Consider the following 13,922-nt stretch of genomic DNA (forward strand, 5'->3'; position numbering starts at 1 on the left):
GCGGCCTACTGAAAACCTGTGATCAACAATTCAAATAACAAGAAGATGATACAATGATGAAATTATCCATGACTATTGCAAAGTGGTTGTGCTAAGATTCATCCATGACAACTGTACTCATGGGAAGATAGTTCCACTCCCCACATTAGTGACTTCCATGTATGCACTCTAGCCATCTGTGCATTATAGAATGTCACCAATTATGTGTATATGCAATAGCAAAGTTTACGATGAAATGTCATAGATGATCAATAACATTCTTTGACTCAGTCACCTGAAACAAAATAAAAATTGCATTTGTCCATGCTATGAAAGCTCATATGTGCAAGCAATGTGTAGAAGCAAGAGAAACATGTGTGGGTCCTACTACAAAGCTGCAGCTGCCAATGATTCTAGTTTTCTCCATGTGAACACAGAGAGTAAACTACACAAAGGCCAATTTCCCGTAGTAAACATTGAAAATGAAAAATGGTAATAAACCTCCCAGCAAATCCCAAAATTAGCAGGAGTCATGCAAACATCATGACTTACTATATTTACAGGTTGAAGAGTCATCTGTGCATGATACCTCATCAGTCTCCACATATGCTTGAAAGAATCAGGAAACAATTTCAGAGAATTACATAAATTTACAAATAAAAAATGTTATGTGTGAAGAAGAAGGAACATAACCAACTCCATGGTGGGGGAGATTTTGGAAAGTCAAAGCTCCTATGAAGTCTAAAATTTTTATGTGATTAGCATTAGGTGATAAATCCTTGAATTAGGAGGTCCTCTAAAAACCCTTCTTTGGGTAAATTCATGACAAGTCTTGGATAATGCTACATATGAAGAAGAGGGAACATAAGAAACTTTGTGGTGAGGGATATTTTGTAAATCCAAATCTCCTATGAAGTCTAGAATTTTTATGTGATGCATTAGGTAACAAATCCTTGAACTAGGAGGTCATCCAAAGAAGGGCACAACAAGATCCAAGGAGATGCACACCTTGTTGGAGAGAGGTGGAGACAATAGATCATTTTCCTTTAATAAGGAGGTCTCAAAGGCTATTCTTCCACTGGATTAGGGTCAAGAATATTGGCAAGAGGCATCCTAGTTAGACTGTAAAAAGAAATGGTTTGAAGATAAATCTATCAAAACATAGATCTCTTTATCTGATTGCACTTAGAGCCATTTGGCCAACAATGAACTCAAGCATATTCCAGGAGGAGTTTCCTCCATTCCATGGTCAACACCAAATAAAATACCTCTATGATGGAATTAAATATATCACAAAGCCAAAATTCCCTCTCCACGAAATGGACCATCCTCACCACAAAGATTCTCAAATCTATTCCCATCATTGGTATTTCCAATTGACACCATCATTACAAGATGGAAGAATACACCATATACCCCACATGCTTCTTGATAAAACCCTGCAACAGAATGAAGGAAAAGGAATGAGAAGAGTATGAAAATAGAGCATTCAACACAAAGAAAAAAAAAGAAAAGCAAGAGCAGACATAGACCTTGCCTCTCATATATTCAACAATAATGACTATGGTATCCTTTAAACTCCCCTTCGAGCTATCCATAAACCCTAATCATGAGTTGCAGGGCTATTAAGACCCTCCCTTGGGCCTCTCATGAAAAAAACCATACAAATGTGAAATTTTGTAAAAGCAATTTTACTAAGCACAAGAATGCCTAATGAGAATTTTTTTAATGGCGAGAGCACTCTTGGTCACCCAAGGAAACCTCTAGGCTCACTTAGGGAGTGATCTAAGTTCCTCATGTTCACTCCAAAATCACTAGAGAAGCACACTTCCAAGAGTGCCTCCCATGGAGGCATGGAGTGCTCCTTCATACCCCAAAGAGTGCTCCCAAATAGGTTCATTACAAGAGTGTGCTAGAAAAGGTGCTTCCATGTCTCTTGCACTCAAAGAGGTCAAGAATCAACAATTGTGGGAACAATTCATCTAAGAAAAAACAACATAATTCAAAGGAATTAGCATGATGTAGCAACAAAAGAGAGTTACTCGCTATCGTGATTCAAATGTATGCATCCAAAATGAAGGAAGACCATAATGTAGAACAAGGTCGATGTATCTCAATTATTCTACTTTGGGCCCAAATAATCAAAATCAAGGAGAAATCTATATGACTAGAACCAAATGGCCACAAGTGACATGTTTTAACTTCTCCAATGGGTGGAACATGCCATAACATCTTTTGACCTACTATGAAACATTGAAGACATCAAGGTGCTACATGAGAAATAGAACCACAAAAGGTAGACATCAAAAAATCCATTCATAAAGGTTCAACTACTAACAGACAATGTGAGAACCACCATCAAGAATATCATGAAATTTACAAAGAGAAATAAATTATCATTTGCAACATTTCAAGTGAACAAAGAAACAATGTGATGGGAGGAGGCAATCCAACGATGTTTGAAATTGAAAATAAAACAATTCATGCAAAAGGCAATCAAACTCTTAGTAAAACAAAGATTTCCTTGCAAGATTTTCCACCATGACACTACAACAAATAGAACAAATTAACCAAACTAGAAAAGGATTGTGCAACACAATCTCTAAACTTGCTAAATAAAAATTGCACAATACTTGTTAAATTTGGCAACTAGGGCCAAACATCACTTTGGACAGCTCTTATGAGGCAGCTGATATTTTTCTTGGATTCCTCTTTCCGATAGGTGTAGGATTGATCTAAAGATCATCCCATTCTGACATGTACAAATGAAGTTATGAATTTATTTTGATTATGGACAAATTGTCAAGGTCAGCCAACAATCAAATTAGCCTCCTCCAGCATTCAACATTGCATATAAATACAATGTGCCTCCTCCTCATTTTGGCATCTCATCTCATTCATCTTTCTCTCTCTCTCCACACGTGCGAAAGGAAGACTATCTTTTCTAGCTACTGTGTTGACCAGATTTGACCGAAATTTCAAGAGACCGAAATTTCAAGAGGCTGAAATTTCAGGAGGCTGACTTTAACCAGCATTGACCCTAATTGACTTCGGTTTTGAGTGGGAGACTTCTGTTTGGGCATGTCGTTGTTTTGGGCACAAAAGCCGAGGCAATTTGACCCCTGCATTGACCAGCGTTGGCTACCCTAATTCAGGGTGTTGCGTTGACGTATTTTGATCAGATTTGACTAGTTATTTTCAGACTATTTTGGGTTGCAATATCTGTTGTTGGAGGCCGAGTTGACCAAGGTTGACCGAGTTGTTTTGGAGGTCAATTTCAGCGCTGTTGACTTTCTGGTTAGGGCTTTCTATTTCTTTTGTTTTGACTGATTAGTTTGGGCAAGTGAATATTGTAATTGTACTCTCTCTTTGTTGAATTTTTGAATAATTATAAGAAGAATTGATCAAGGGTTTCCACACAATGGGGTTTGTCCCTGGCTGGTGCCATATCTTGTGTCCTCTTGTGTTGGCTTGTCTTCTACTGTTATTTTTTATGTTCTATTTGCATTTTACTATCATGTTGTTGTGATTGCTATACTAGATATGATATTGGGCTAATAAAGAAAATTGAAGTAAAATTGCTCTAAGCATAGAACGTACCATTGTTATCCTAAAATTAACATGGTATCAGAGCTCAGGTGAAGACAAAGCCCAAGCAATCACTAAGAAGAGCGATCACTGATCAAGCACAAGTCTCAATGGCCTCCACATCCTACTTCAAGTCTGATGATAAGCTTCATGATAATTCTAATCATCATGCATGGAAGATGTCTCTTGGTTTGACTTTAGAAGAGCAAGATGTCATGGATCATGTGCAGGGAAAGATTACGGAACCCCTTTCAAATGCACCGGCTGCTGCTAAGACAAAGTACAAGAAAGGTGAATTCAAATCCAAGAAGATCATCAGGGATTCTATTCATAAGCACTTAGTTTCTTACATCTTCGGTTTGAATACATCAAAGGAGATATATGACAGGTTTGTTGGGATGTTCAAATCTAGCACTGCAAATCAAATTCTTTTCCTCAAGAACAAGCCAAAGGATATAAAGAAGGGAAAAAGTGACGATATTCAATCCTACTTCATGAGGATTACTGAGATCAAAAATGATCTTCTTTCGATTGGTGAAGCTATTTCTAACAGGCTAGGTTGCACGAAACGAGTACGAGTTTCCGAAACGGGAAGCAATACGAAACGCGACCTCCCCAAATTTTGGAAACGGGGAAATGCGAATATATATGTGTGTGTGTGTGTGTGTGCAATCATAAAGCATAAATGATACATTATAATTTATTACACTTAAACATTAAGATTTAATTTACATCACATTTACTCATGAATGATCACATAATGAAAATAAAAATATCGGAATATCCAAAAGCAACCTTTATTATATATCCAAATCTCAAAATCAGCCTTTATTTATATTAATATATGAGGCTGCAAGTACAATAAATACTATAAGGTTGCAAGAGGGAGATCCAAATCAGGATTTTCTGCATCCACATCCCATTCTTTAGAAGGACCACTGTTGATTGGGAGTCTCCTCCTACATAGTCAAATGACCTTAGTGCTCTTTATTAAATACAAGTTTCATACCCTAGTACCCTACATGATCTTGATTATTGGCAGTTTCCCCTGCATAGAGGGCTTGGTTCTCTTGATTAAATACAAGTTCCATACCCTAGTACATGATAAAATCCAATGGAAACATTGCAATCCCCCAAATCCTGAAATCCTGAAAAACAGATAAGTCTGTTGGATTTTGAGTGAGATCTAAAATTCTACTTTCTCCATATGAAATCTAATGAGGGCGAAACCACTCTCAAACACCCTGAGTCATTTCATGGTAATGTTAAAAATTTAAGTAAAAGGATGAAAATGAAAAATAAAGGAGAATAACTTTTACTTTAAGAATTTAACATTACCATGAACTGCATATGCCTCAAACTTCCTGATGAATTGCATATCAACACTAGGACAAAAATTCACTTTTATAACTTTAGACACGCATCTAGAAGCAACTAGAAGTCACTAACATACCCTAAAAAAAATATTATATATATATATATATATATATATATATATATATATATATAATTTAAACAAAACACTAGTTAATGAGGAAACGTGGGTCGTACGGCCATGAAACGCATTTCCATCCGTACTGGCCATGTTTCCGTTTCGGGAAACATGGTAGTACGGCCGGAAACGCGTTTCACGACCGTACCAAACGCGTTTGCGTGTTTCATACCAGTTTTCGTACGGAAACAGACCTTTGTACCACGTTTCCTGCAACATAGCTAACAGGGAGCTCACTCTCATTGCCCTTGGAGGTCTTCCTCCCGAATGGCATGTGTTCAACACTACTATTCTCAATAACAACAAAATTCCAGGTTTTGAATAATCGCTAACTAGATGTTCTCAAGGAGAAATAGGGATGATGGAATTGGAGATGCCTTCAAATAGGAATAATCCTACTGCATTCTCCACTCATGCCAAGAGGAAGAACAATGCAAGTTCAAAGAAGCAAAGTCAAGGAAGACCGAGATTAAAAAATGGAAGGACAAAGAAGCAAATGCAGGAAATTACGGAGATTTGTAGGATGAGTCAATGCCCGATGTTGAAGAACCGATGGATCTCATTGATCCTCCTCCTCATGAGCCCTCCTCCTCCAAAAGGAGACCTTCATGGCTGAGGGAAACTCTCAAAGATGCCGAGAGACAAGTTGCACCGAGGGGGACATTTCGTGAAAGCAAGAAGCCTAATAGGTACCAAGGGTACTTAACTGCTATGAGCACCATTATTTAGTCTGAACCCTGCTCATTTGAAGAAACTGGGAAGCAACAAGTATGGAAGGATGCTATGAACGAAGAGTACAAGTCAATTATGAAGAATGATGTCTAGGATGTGGTCCCTAGACCCCAAGACAAATCTGTTGTCACCTCTAAATGAATCTACAAGATCAAGCATGGCGCTAATGGAAGTGTTGAGAAGTTCAAGGCCAGATTTGTTGCTCGAGGCTTCTCTCAAAAGGAAGGTGTAGATTATGATGAGATATTTTCACCCGTTGCTCGCTACACCACCATCCGTTCGATTATAGCCCTTGTTGCCTCACAAGGATGGAATCTACACCAGATGGATGTCAAGACTACCTTCTTGCATGGTTCACTTAAGGAGGAAGTCTATGTGGAACAACCTAAGGGGTTTGAAGTTCAAGATCGTCATACACATGCATGCAAGTTGAAGAAAGCCCTCTATGGGTTGAAGCAAGCACCCCGGGCTTGGTATGAGAGGATCGATAGCTATCTGATGAAGCTGGGATTTACAAGAAGTGAAGTTGATCTGAACCTTTACTTTAAGGTTGAGAATGATAGACCTCTCATCTTGGTACTCTATGTGGATGATCTCTTTCTGACAGGTGCAAACCCTCTTATTCATCAATGTAAGAGAGAGTTGGCTTCCAAATTTGATATGAAGGACCTAGGACTAATGCATTACTTCCTAGGGTTGGAGGTCTGGCAAAATCCAGGGGAGATTTTCCCTTCTCAAGGAAAATATGTTGTGAAGCTACTTGAAAGATTTGGGATGGTGGACTGCAAGTCCATGACTACTCCGATTGAACTTAACTTCAAGAAGTTATGCGGAAGTGTTGTCGAGCCCGATTCGGGAAATCCTTCTAAGTGTCATCAACTCATAGGGGCCCTGATGTTCTAGGTGAACTCCCGTCCAGCCATATGTTTTGCAGTGAACACATTGAGTCATTTATGGTTGAGCGTCATCATATACATTGGATTGCCGCCAAGAATCTCTTGATATATCTCCGAGGCACAATCACTTATGGACTGAGATACATTGTCGGGAATGTCAGGCTCCATGGTTACTCTGATGCAGACTGGGTTGGTAGTGTGGTGGATTACAAAAGCACATCAGGATGTTGCCTCTCTCTAGGTTTCGCTTCAATATCATGGATGAGCAGGAAGCAAAAGTCGGCTGCTTTAAGCACCGCTGAGGCTGAATACATTGCTGCTAATTTGGCCTCCTATGAAGCTGTCTGGTTGAGGAAGCTATTTAGTGAGTTGTTTGGACATGTGCTGCATACCACCGTGATCTTCTGTGACAACCAAAGTGGGATTCGTCTTTTTGAGAATCCCATGTTTCATGATCGCCCCAAGCATATTGATATCAGGTACCACTTTATCCGGGATATGGTACAACGGGGAGAAATAAGGCTCCATCATATTGGGACCGATGAGTAGGTCGCCAATATTCTTACGAAGCCCCTCGGGAAGGTAAAATTCTTAACCTTCCGTGAACCACTTGGAGTCGTGGAGAGACCCTCTTATGAGGGTCTTGTATGAGATGGATAGTGAGCTCTAGGAGCTCCAGGGGGCTTGGGGTACTTCTTGGAGCGATGAGCGACCATAGGGTGACTCACCCTCCCCTAGTGGTGCGCTGTGTATAGGGTGAATGGTTCACCTTCCCCTGTGATACCCCATGGTGGCATATGCATAGGCTAAGTGGTTCACCCTCCCCTATGACATATGAGTAGGATGAATGGTTCACCTTCTCCTACTGGCACATCCTACCCATGTAGTCTAGGACTCATGGGAAGTACCTCTCATCTGGCCAATGAGTAGGGAAATGAGGATAGGGACCATAGTACTACCGATGGACGCATCGTGTACTACCGTACTCCCTATGCTAGGATGTTGATATTGATCTGGGATCAATGGAAACTGACTTAGGGTCAGTGGAGAATGGTATGATACATTCTCAATCATTTCTTCTTTCTTCATGGTTCAGCAGAGCAGAGCAATGCAGCGACAAGGATGGTACAAATTGTCAGACATTTTGGCAGGTGATGTTCTCCCTAGTTGAGAGGGTGTTAAAGGTAAAAACTAGGGCAAAAAAATAACTTTGGACAGCTCTTATGAGGCAACTGATATTTTTTTTGGATTCCTCTTTTCGAGAGGTGTAAGATTGATCTAAAGATCATCCCATTATGACATGTACAAATGAAGTTATGAATTTATTTTGATTATTGACAAATTGTCAAGGTCGGCCAACCATCAAATTAGCCTCCTCCAGCGTTCAACGTTGCATATAAATACAATGTGCCTCCTCCTCATTTTGGCATCTCATATCATTCATATTTCTCTCTCTCATCTTGATTGGGTACGAATTTCTGAGCCTCTCTCTCTCCACACGTGCGAAAGGAAGACTGTATTTTCTAGCTGCTGCATTGACCAGATTTGACCGAAATTTCAGGAGGCTAACTTTGACGAGCATTGACCCTGTTTGACTTCAATTTTGAGTGGGAGACTTTTATTTGGACAGGCCGTTGTTCTGGGCACAAAAACTGAGGCAGTTTGACCCCTGCGTTGACCAGCGCTGACTGCCCTAATTCAGGTTGTTGCGCTGACTTTTGTTGACCAGATTTGACTGGTTATTTTCAGACTATTTTGGGCTGCATTATCTTGTTGTTGGAGGCTGAGTTGACCAAGGTTGACCGAGTTTTTTTGGAGGTCAATTTCAGCCCTATTGACCCGCATTGACTTTCTGGTCAGGGCTTCTGTTTCTGTTGTTTTGATTGATCAGTTTGGGCAGGTGAATATTGTAAATTGTACTCTCTCTCTGCTGAACTTTTGAAGAATTATAAACGGTTTCCCCACATTGGGGTTTGTCCCTGGCTGGTTCCATATCCTGTGTCCTCTTGTGTTGGTTTGTCTTCTACTGTTATTGTTTATGTTCTATCTGCATTTTACTATCATGTTGATGTGATTGCTATACTATATGATATTGGACTAATAAAGAAAATTGAAGTAAAATTGCTCTAAGCATAGAACATACCATTGTTATCCTAAAATTAATAATACTAACTCTAGATTTGTGAAAATTATTGCAAGGTTATTGAGACACATGCACAACAACGACAAATAGTAATCAATCTCAAGAAATTGACAAAGCAACTCAATTGCTTGACTATGGACTCTATACTAACTTTAGCATCAACTACCAATAGATCACATTGGATTAATTTTCTTGGTAGTTTATCATCATTATTTATTTTATTTTATCTGGTACCCTTGAAACAAAATGATTCATTTGGGCAGTTCTAAAGAGTACCGCTACTTTACAAGAAATATCTTTGTCTAAAATAATCCAGCCTATGAATGTTGTCAGGATGCCATGCCAAAGAGTCAAGAATGCCTATTTGATGGAAGGGCGGCAAGTTTATACTCCTATCATTTATATTCCAGGTTTTTCTTGTAGCATACGTGTGTAGAAGTGTGACCCATGAGTTAGTAGATGTCTATGCCATGTCATCATCAATGACTGACATGATAATAGGTAGGGATTCCTTAAAAAAGGCTTGGTACATTAAGAATACATTTTTGACAAGTTGAATTTGGTTGAAACTTCACAGTTCCAACGGTGCCATCCAAAAAATTGTGCCAATCAAATGTATATGGACTGACATAGAATGTATATGGACTGAGATAGTTTGCTTTGTTTGTTTTTTTTTTAAATAGAGATCATGTAATTTTCACATTTCCATATTCATGCCATGATTGTCGTAGATATATTTTGGTCATCCCAATAATATTCATATGCATTCAGTTTCAGAATCCATTATAAAACAACTACTACTATACAAAAGTTCAAACAGACCAGTAATGCAAAAAATAAGTACACAGAAGAAAAAAATAAATAAATAATAATAAATAAATAAATAAAAATAAAATAAAAAAATAAAAAATCCAAATAGTGTCAGATGTGAGAAACGAACCTCTGTTGCATCTAGCAAGTTCCCTTCATCCTTGTACAAAACTCCACAGTGCATGAGAGCACAAGCATTCTGGGGATTGAGCGCAATAGCTTCTACAAAGCATTCAAATTTCTATGGAATGAGACCTTGCATTGGGAGACAAATTCCTTTTCCAATCTGAGCATTGACATTGGTAGGATCTATTTCGAAAACAGTTTCATAGAGACCAATTACATCTGCAAACGTATTCCCCAATCGCAATATGTTGGCATAAGACAACACCTCCTTCTCTTGAAACCTTCCAAGCGATAAGGACGAAGGCCCAAGAGAAAGGAAGCCGAGCAGAAGTAAAGTAGGGATGGTACTAGAAGTACTGCTCGTTGAATGATGGCTCATCAAATGATGACTCACCACTCCATCGACATTTGAAGCAAATGGACTCTTTGAGTGTTCATTCTCCTGCAACATCCCTACTCCTTTCCAGCATTCACTATCTGAGATCTAAGACTGAGGAGATTCACTCACTTGAGGTTTTGTCCCTTCCATAAGTTTTCAACCCCCAATTTTCCATACTGCTCCACTTCACAACACTGCTTCGCCAAAATGAAAAAACCATGCCCGTGGTTACAAGTTTATTTCAAACAGCCAATCATATAGTAACCCGGATGAAAGCCATTAAACCAATCACATATTGAATCCATTATAAGATTTAAGTTAATCTATATAAGTGAAAATCAATCCTAGATATAATAATAGTTGGGTATTTGAACATACATCATATATGGACAATGTCATTCCAAACATCTCCAAAATTCACCTGAACATCACATAAACGGGAAACTCACACAGATTTCATTAAAACAACAGAAAGTGACCCTAAATGGATATTTCCACCACATTCAAAATGAAAAGCCTAAAATCGAAATCTAGCAATAGACATTTGGGATTACAAGTTTTACGTTAGGGCCGGGTCAGGTAGGACAGAGTCCTTTGAAACTCTGAAATTTAAAGCTCCCTCCAAATTAATAAATGTTTAGAGGGAAATTTAAAAGGAAAATAAAACAAACTCGTGAATTGCATAGATAATTGAATAATATGTTAGGTTTATGACTATTCTAGCATTGTATCGTTTGGCATATTATAATTTTATAAAGTCAATGTTTTATTTAAAAAAAAAAAAAATCTAATTTGATTTTTGGATATAAAAATTATTATAATTTTTAATAAATGAGTGATAAGTTACTTTATTTTTTAAGATGAAATATAAATAATATTAATTACTTAATTTTAAATTATGATTTATTTGAATATTAAATTAATACATAAGAATTTTTTTGGAGAATTTTTCAATATGGTAATATGATTATATAGTTAAAATAAATATATATATATATATATATACATTATATATATTATTTTAAATTTGAATTAATTATTAAAACAAAAATAAGATGTTTAAATTAATAATATTAGAAGAAGATTTCAAGATTTAGATTAATTATTAAAACATAGTAAAATATAACTAAATTAGTAATGTATGGAGGGCTCTATGACCTATTCACCAACACCAAATGTTAATAGCGAAAAAGGAGGTAATAGTGAAGTGGTCATTTTTCGCTATATCACCTCTATATATATATATATATATATGGTTCTTCTAAACAATTATCACCACGACCACATTTTCACCCTGATTTAGTTTTTAATAATTGAATATATAAGTATACATAGAATGAGAAGGGATGTGTATCAATGTGGAATAAACACAAGGATAATGACCATGTTAATATGTGTTGAGGTTAACTTCTATGTCATTTTAGTAGTGTTTTGCTTTGTTTTTTAAGATTCGAACATATGAATTTTTAAAGTCAATATTAGTTTGTAGAATGTTGAAGCTCAACTGCAAAGTTAGGCTATCAAAAGTAAGTGTTTAAGGAAGTATAACCTTTCAACCAATCTATAATAGCATTTGAATCTCCTATCACTTGTAAGTTTAGATTGTTGAAGTGACATAATTAAAATGACTAACATAAATGACTAATTCATATTATTGTAGTACTTGTTAAGTAGTCGTATTTTTGTTCCTAGACTAAATTAGTCATTCATGTTAGTCATTTTTAGTTGTATTACTTATTAGCTAGTCGTATATTTTAAACCGAGACTAAATTAGTCGTTTATGTTGGTCGTTTTTAGTTGGGTCACTTAAGATTGCTCATTTTTTGTAGTATTTTACTCGGAAAAGTTGTGATGACTAACTTTTTTAGTCACCTAGTCACTAATTTCCCCATTTTCTACTAGTGGTGGGTGCATGTGGATCCAGCCAAGATCTAAGTCATTCGGGATTGGCTAGCGCCAACCAATCTGACAGAGCTCTGCAGCTTTATGGGTCTTTCCAATTTCTACCGCAGGTTTGTGTTGGGATTCTCTCATATCACTTGGCCCTTGAGTCAAGTCACCAAGGGAGGAGCAAAAGAAAAAATATTTTGGTCTGAATCTCAACAGAAGGCATTCGCAGAGTTGAAACATCGCCTCTGCTTTACACCAGTGCTCACATTACCAGACTTGCAACAGCCATTTGAGATCAAGACAGATGCCTCTGACTATGCTATTGGGGCATTCCTTACTCAACAGGGGCATCTAGTGGCATATCACACTGAGACACTTTCAAACACAGTCCGAAAGTATCTCACTTATGACAAATAGACGTATTCCATTGTGCAGGCCTACCGACAATGGAAGCATTACATTTTGGGGAAGGAAACGGTCATCCACACAGACCACCAACCCCTGCAATTCATACAAATGCAAGGGAAGTTGCAGAATGATCACCATCAGAAGTGGTCCACATAACTGCAACATTTCCATTTGAATATCAAGTATAAGAAGGGCAGCACCAATAATGTTGCAGACTGCCTCAGCCGACCATCGATCATGGTGTTAACCACCGTGCTCAATCCTTGTGGGAACGAGACTTATGATTGGCCACTTCTATACAAAAGCAACCCAGAATTTGGCCACACATACTAAACTCTCTTGGAGGGTCAACAAGTTCCAGATTTTCACCTCTAGATGCCCTATTATGCCACCTGGGACACCTTTTTGTTCCTTAAAGCGAGCGTGCCAAGATGATTTGGGAAGCACACTACAGTCGAGCCGCTAGGCATTTCGAGGTCGAGAAAATGGTGGCAGTACTACAGAAGTAATTCTATTGGTTGAATCTTCAACAAGATGTCGGGAAGTACATCAGATCCTACACTACTTGCGCCATTGCCAAACTGACAATCAAGAAGCAAGGTCTTTATACTATGTTGCATGCCCCTAATCGACCTTGGGAATCCATATCCATGGATTACATGTTGGGCCTTCCTTCTACTAAGCATGGCAATGACTATGTTTTTGTGGTCGTCGACAGATTCTTGAAGATGGCCATTATAGCGGTGTGCAAGAAGAATATCACATTAGAAGCCACTGCTAAACTCTTCTTTAAATGAGTGTGGGTACACTTTGGGATCCCACAGTCTACTCGAATTGGGACAGCAGGTTCCTTAGAACATTTTGGTCCAGTCTCTAGTCGATGCTAGACACCAATCTCACTAAGTCCACAACTTTCCATCCCCAAACTGATGGCCATACAGAGGTCGTCAACAGGATGATCGTAACATTGTGTGCATGTACAAGTCAAATCATCCACACACATGGGATGAAAGCCTCCCCTATGTCCAGCACAGCTATAACCGGGCTCTCCACAGCTCGACCGGCCACAACCCTTTTTAGGTGGTCTTAGGATTATAGCCACTACATCCCATTGATGTGGCCATGCCATACGCAGCTACTCAGGCAGATTCAGTGCATGTCCAGTCCGAAGCCGATAAGGCAAACAACTTCATTGAGCACATCCAACATATCCGTCAATGGGTCCATGACATTCTGGAGAAATCAAATGCCAAGTACAAGCAACGACATGATCAACATCGAGTGCCACACAAGTTTCAAGTGGGCGATAAAGTCTGGTTGCATTTGCAGAAGGAGCGATTTACCAGAGCCTATCGGAAACTCAAACCACTCTGATATGATCCTTACACCATTATCAAGGCTATGGGAGATAATGCATTTGAGCTCAACATTCCCCCATTCCTTTGCCTGCACCCAATGTTCAATGTGGACTGCCTTCAA

The 13,922-nt window shown here is 38.4% G+C and overlaps 1 long non-coding RNA gene across 3 annotated transcripts in view; it reads right to left on the reverse strand.

The window, feature by feature from the left end:
- LOC149141051 (uncharacterized) overlaps positions 1-10,717 on the reverse strand; it is a 31,073-nt gene extending 20,356 nt beyond the window's left edge. The window contains exons 1-2 of one of the 3 annotated variants that reach the window (XR_016264555.1): positions 10,524-10,717; positions 9,771-10,339 (exon numbers count right to left, since the gene is read on the reverse strand). This is a non-coding gene — a long non-coding RNA (uncharacterized LOC149141051). Of the gene's footprint in view, positions 1-1,247; positions 1,608-9,770; positions 10,429-10,523 lie in introns of those variants that run through there. The other 2 variants (XR_016264554.1, XR_016264553.1) reach the window with 2 other exon arrangements.
- Positions 10,718-13,922: the final 3,205 nt, after the last annotated feature.

The sequence above is a fragment of the Pinus tabuliformis genome, chromosome X, assembly GCF_031772625.1.
Source record: "Pinus tabuliformis cultivar Carrire ecotype Pingquan chromosome X, CPIR1, whole genome shotgun sequence".
Lineage (NCBI taxonomy): Eukaryota > Viridiplantae > Streptophyta > Pinopsida > Pinales > Pinaceae > Pinus > Pinus tabuliformis.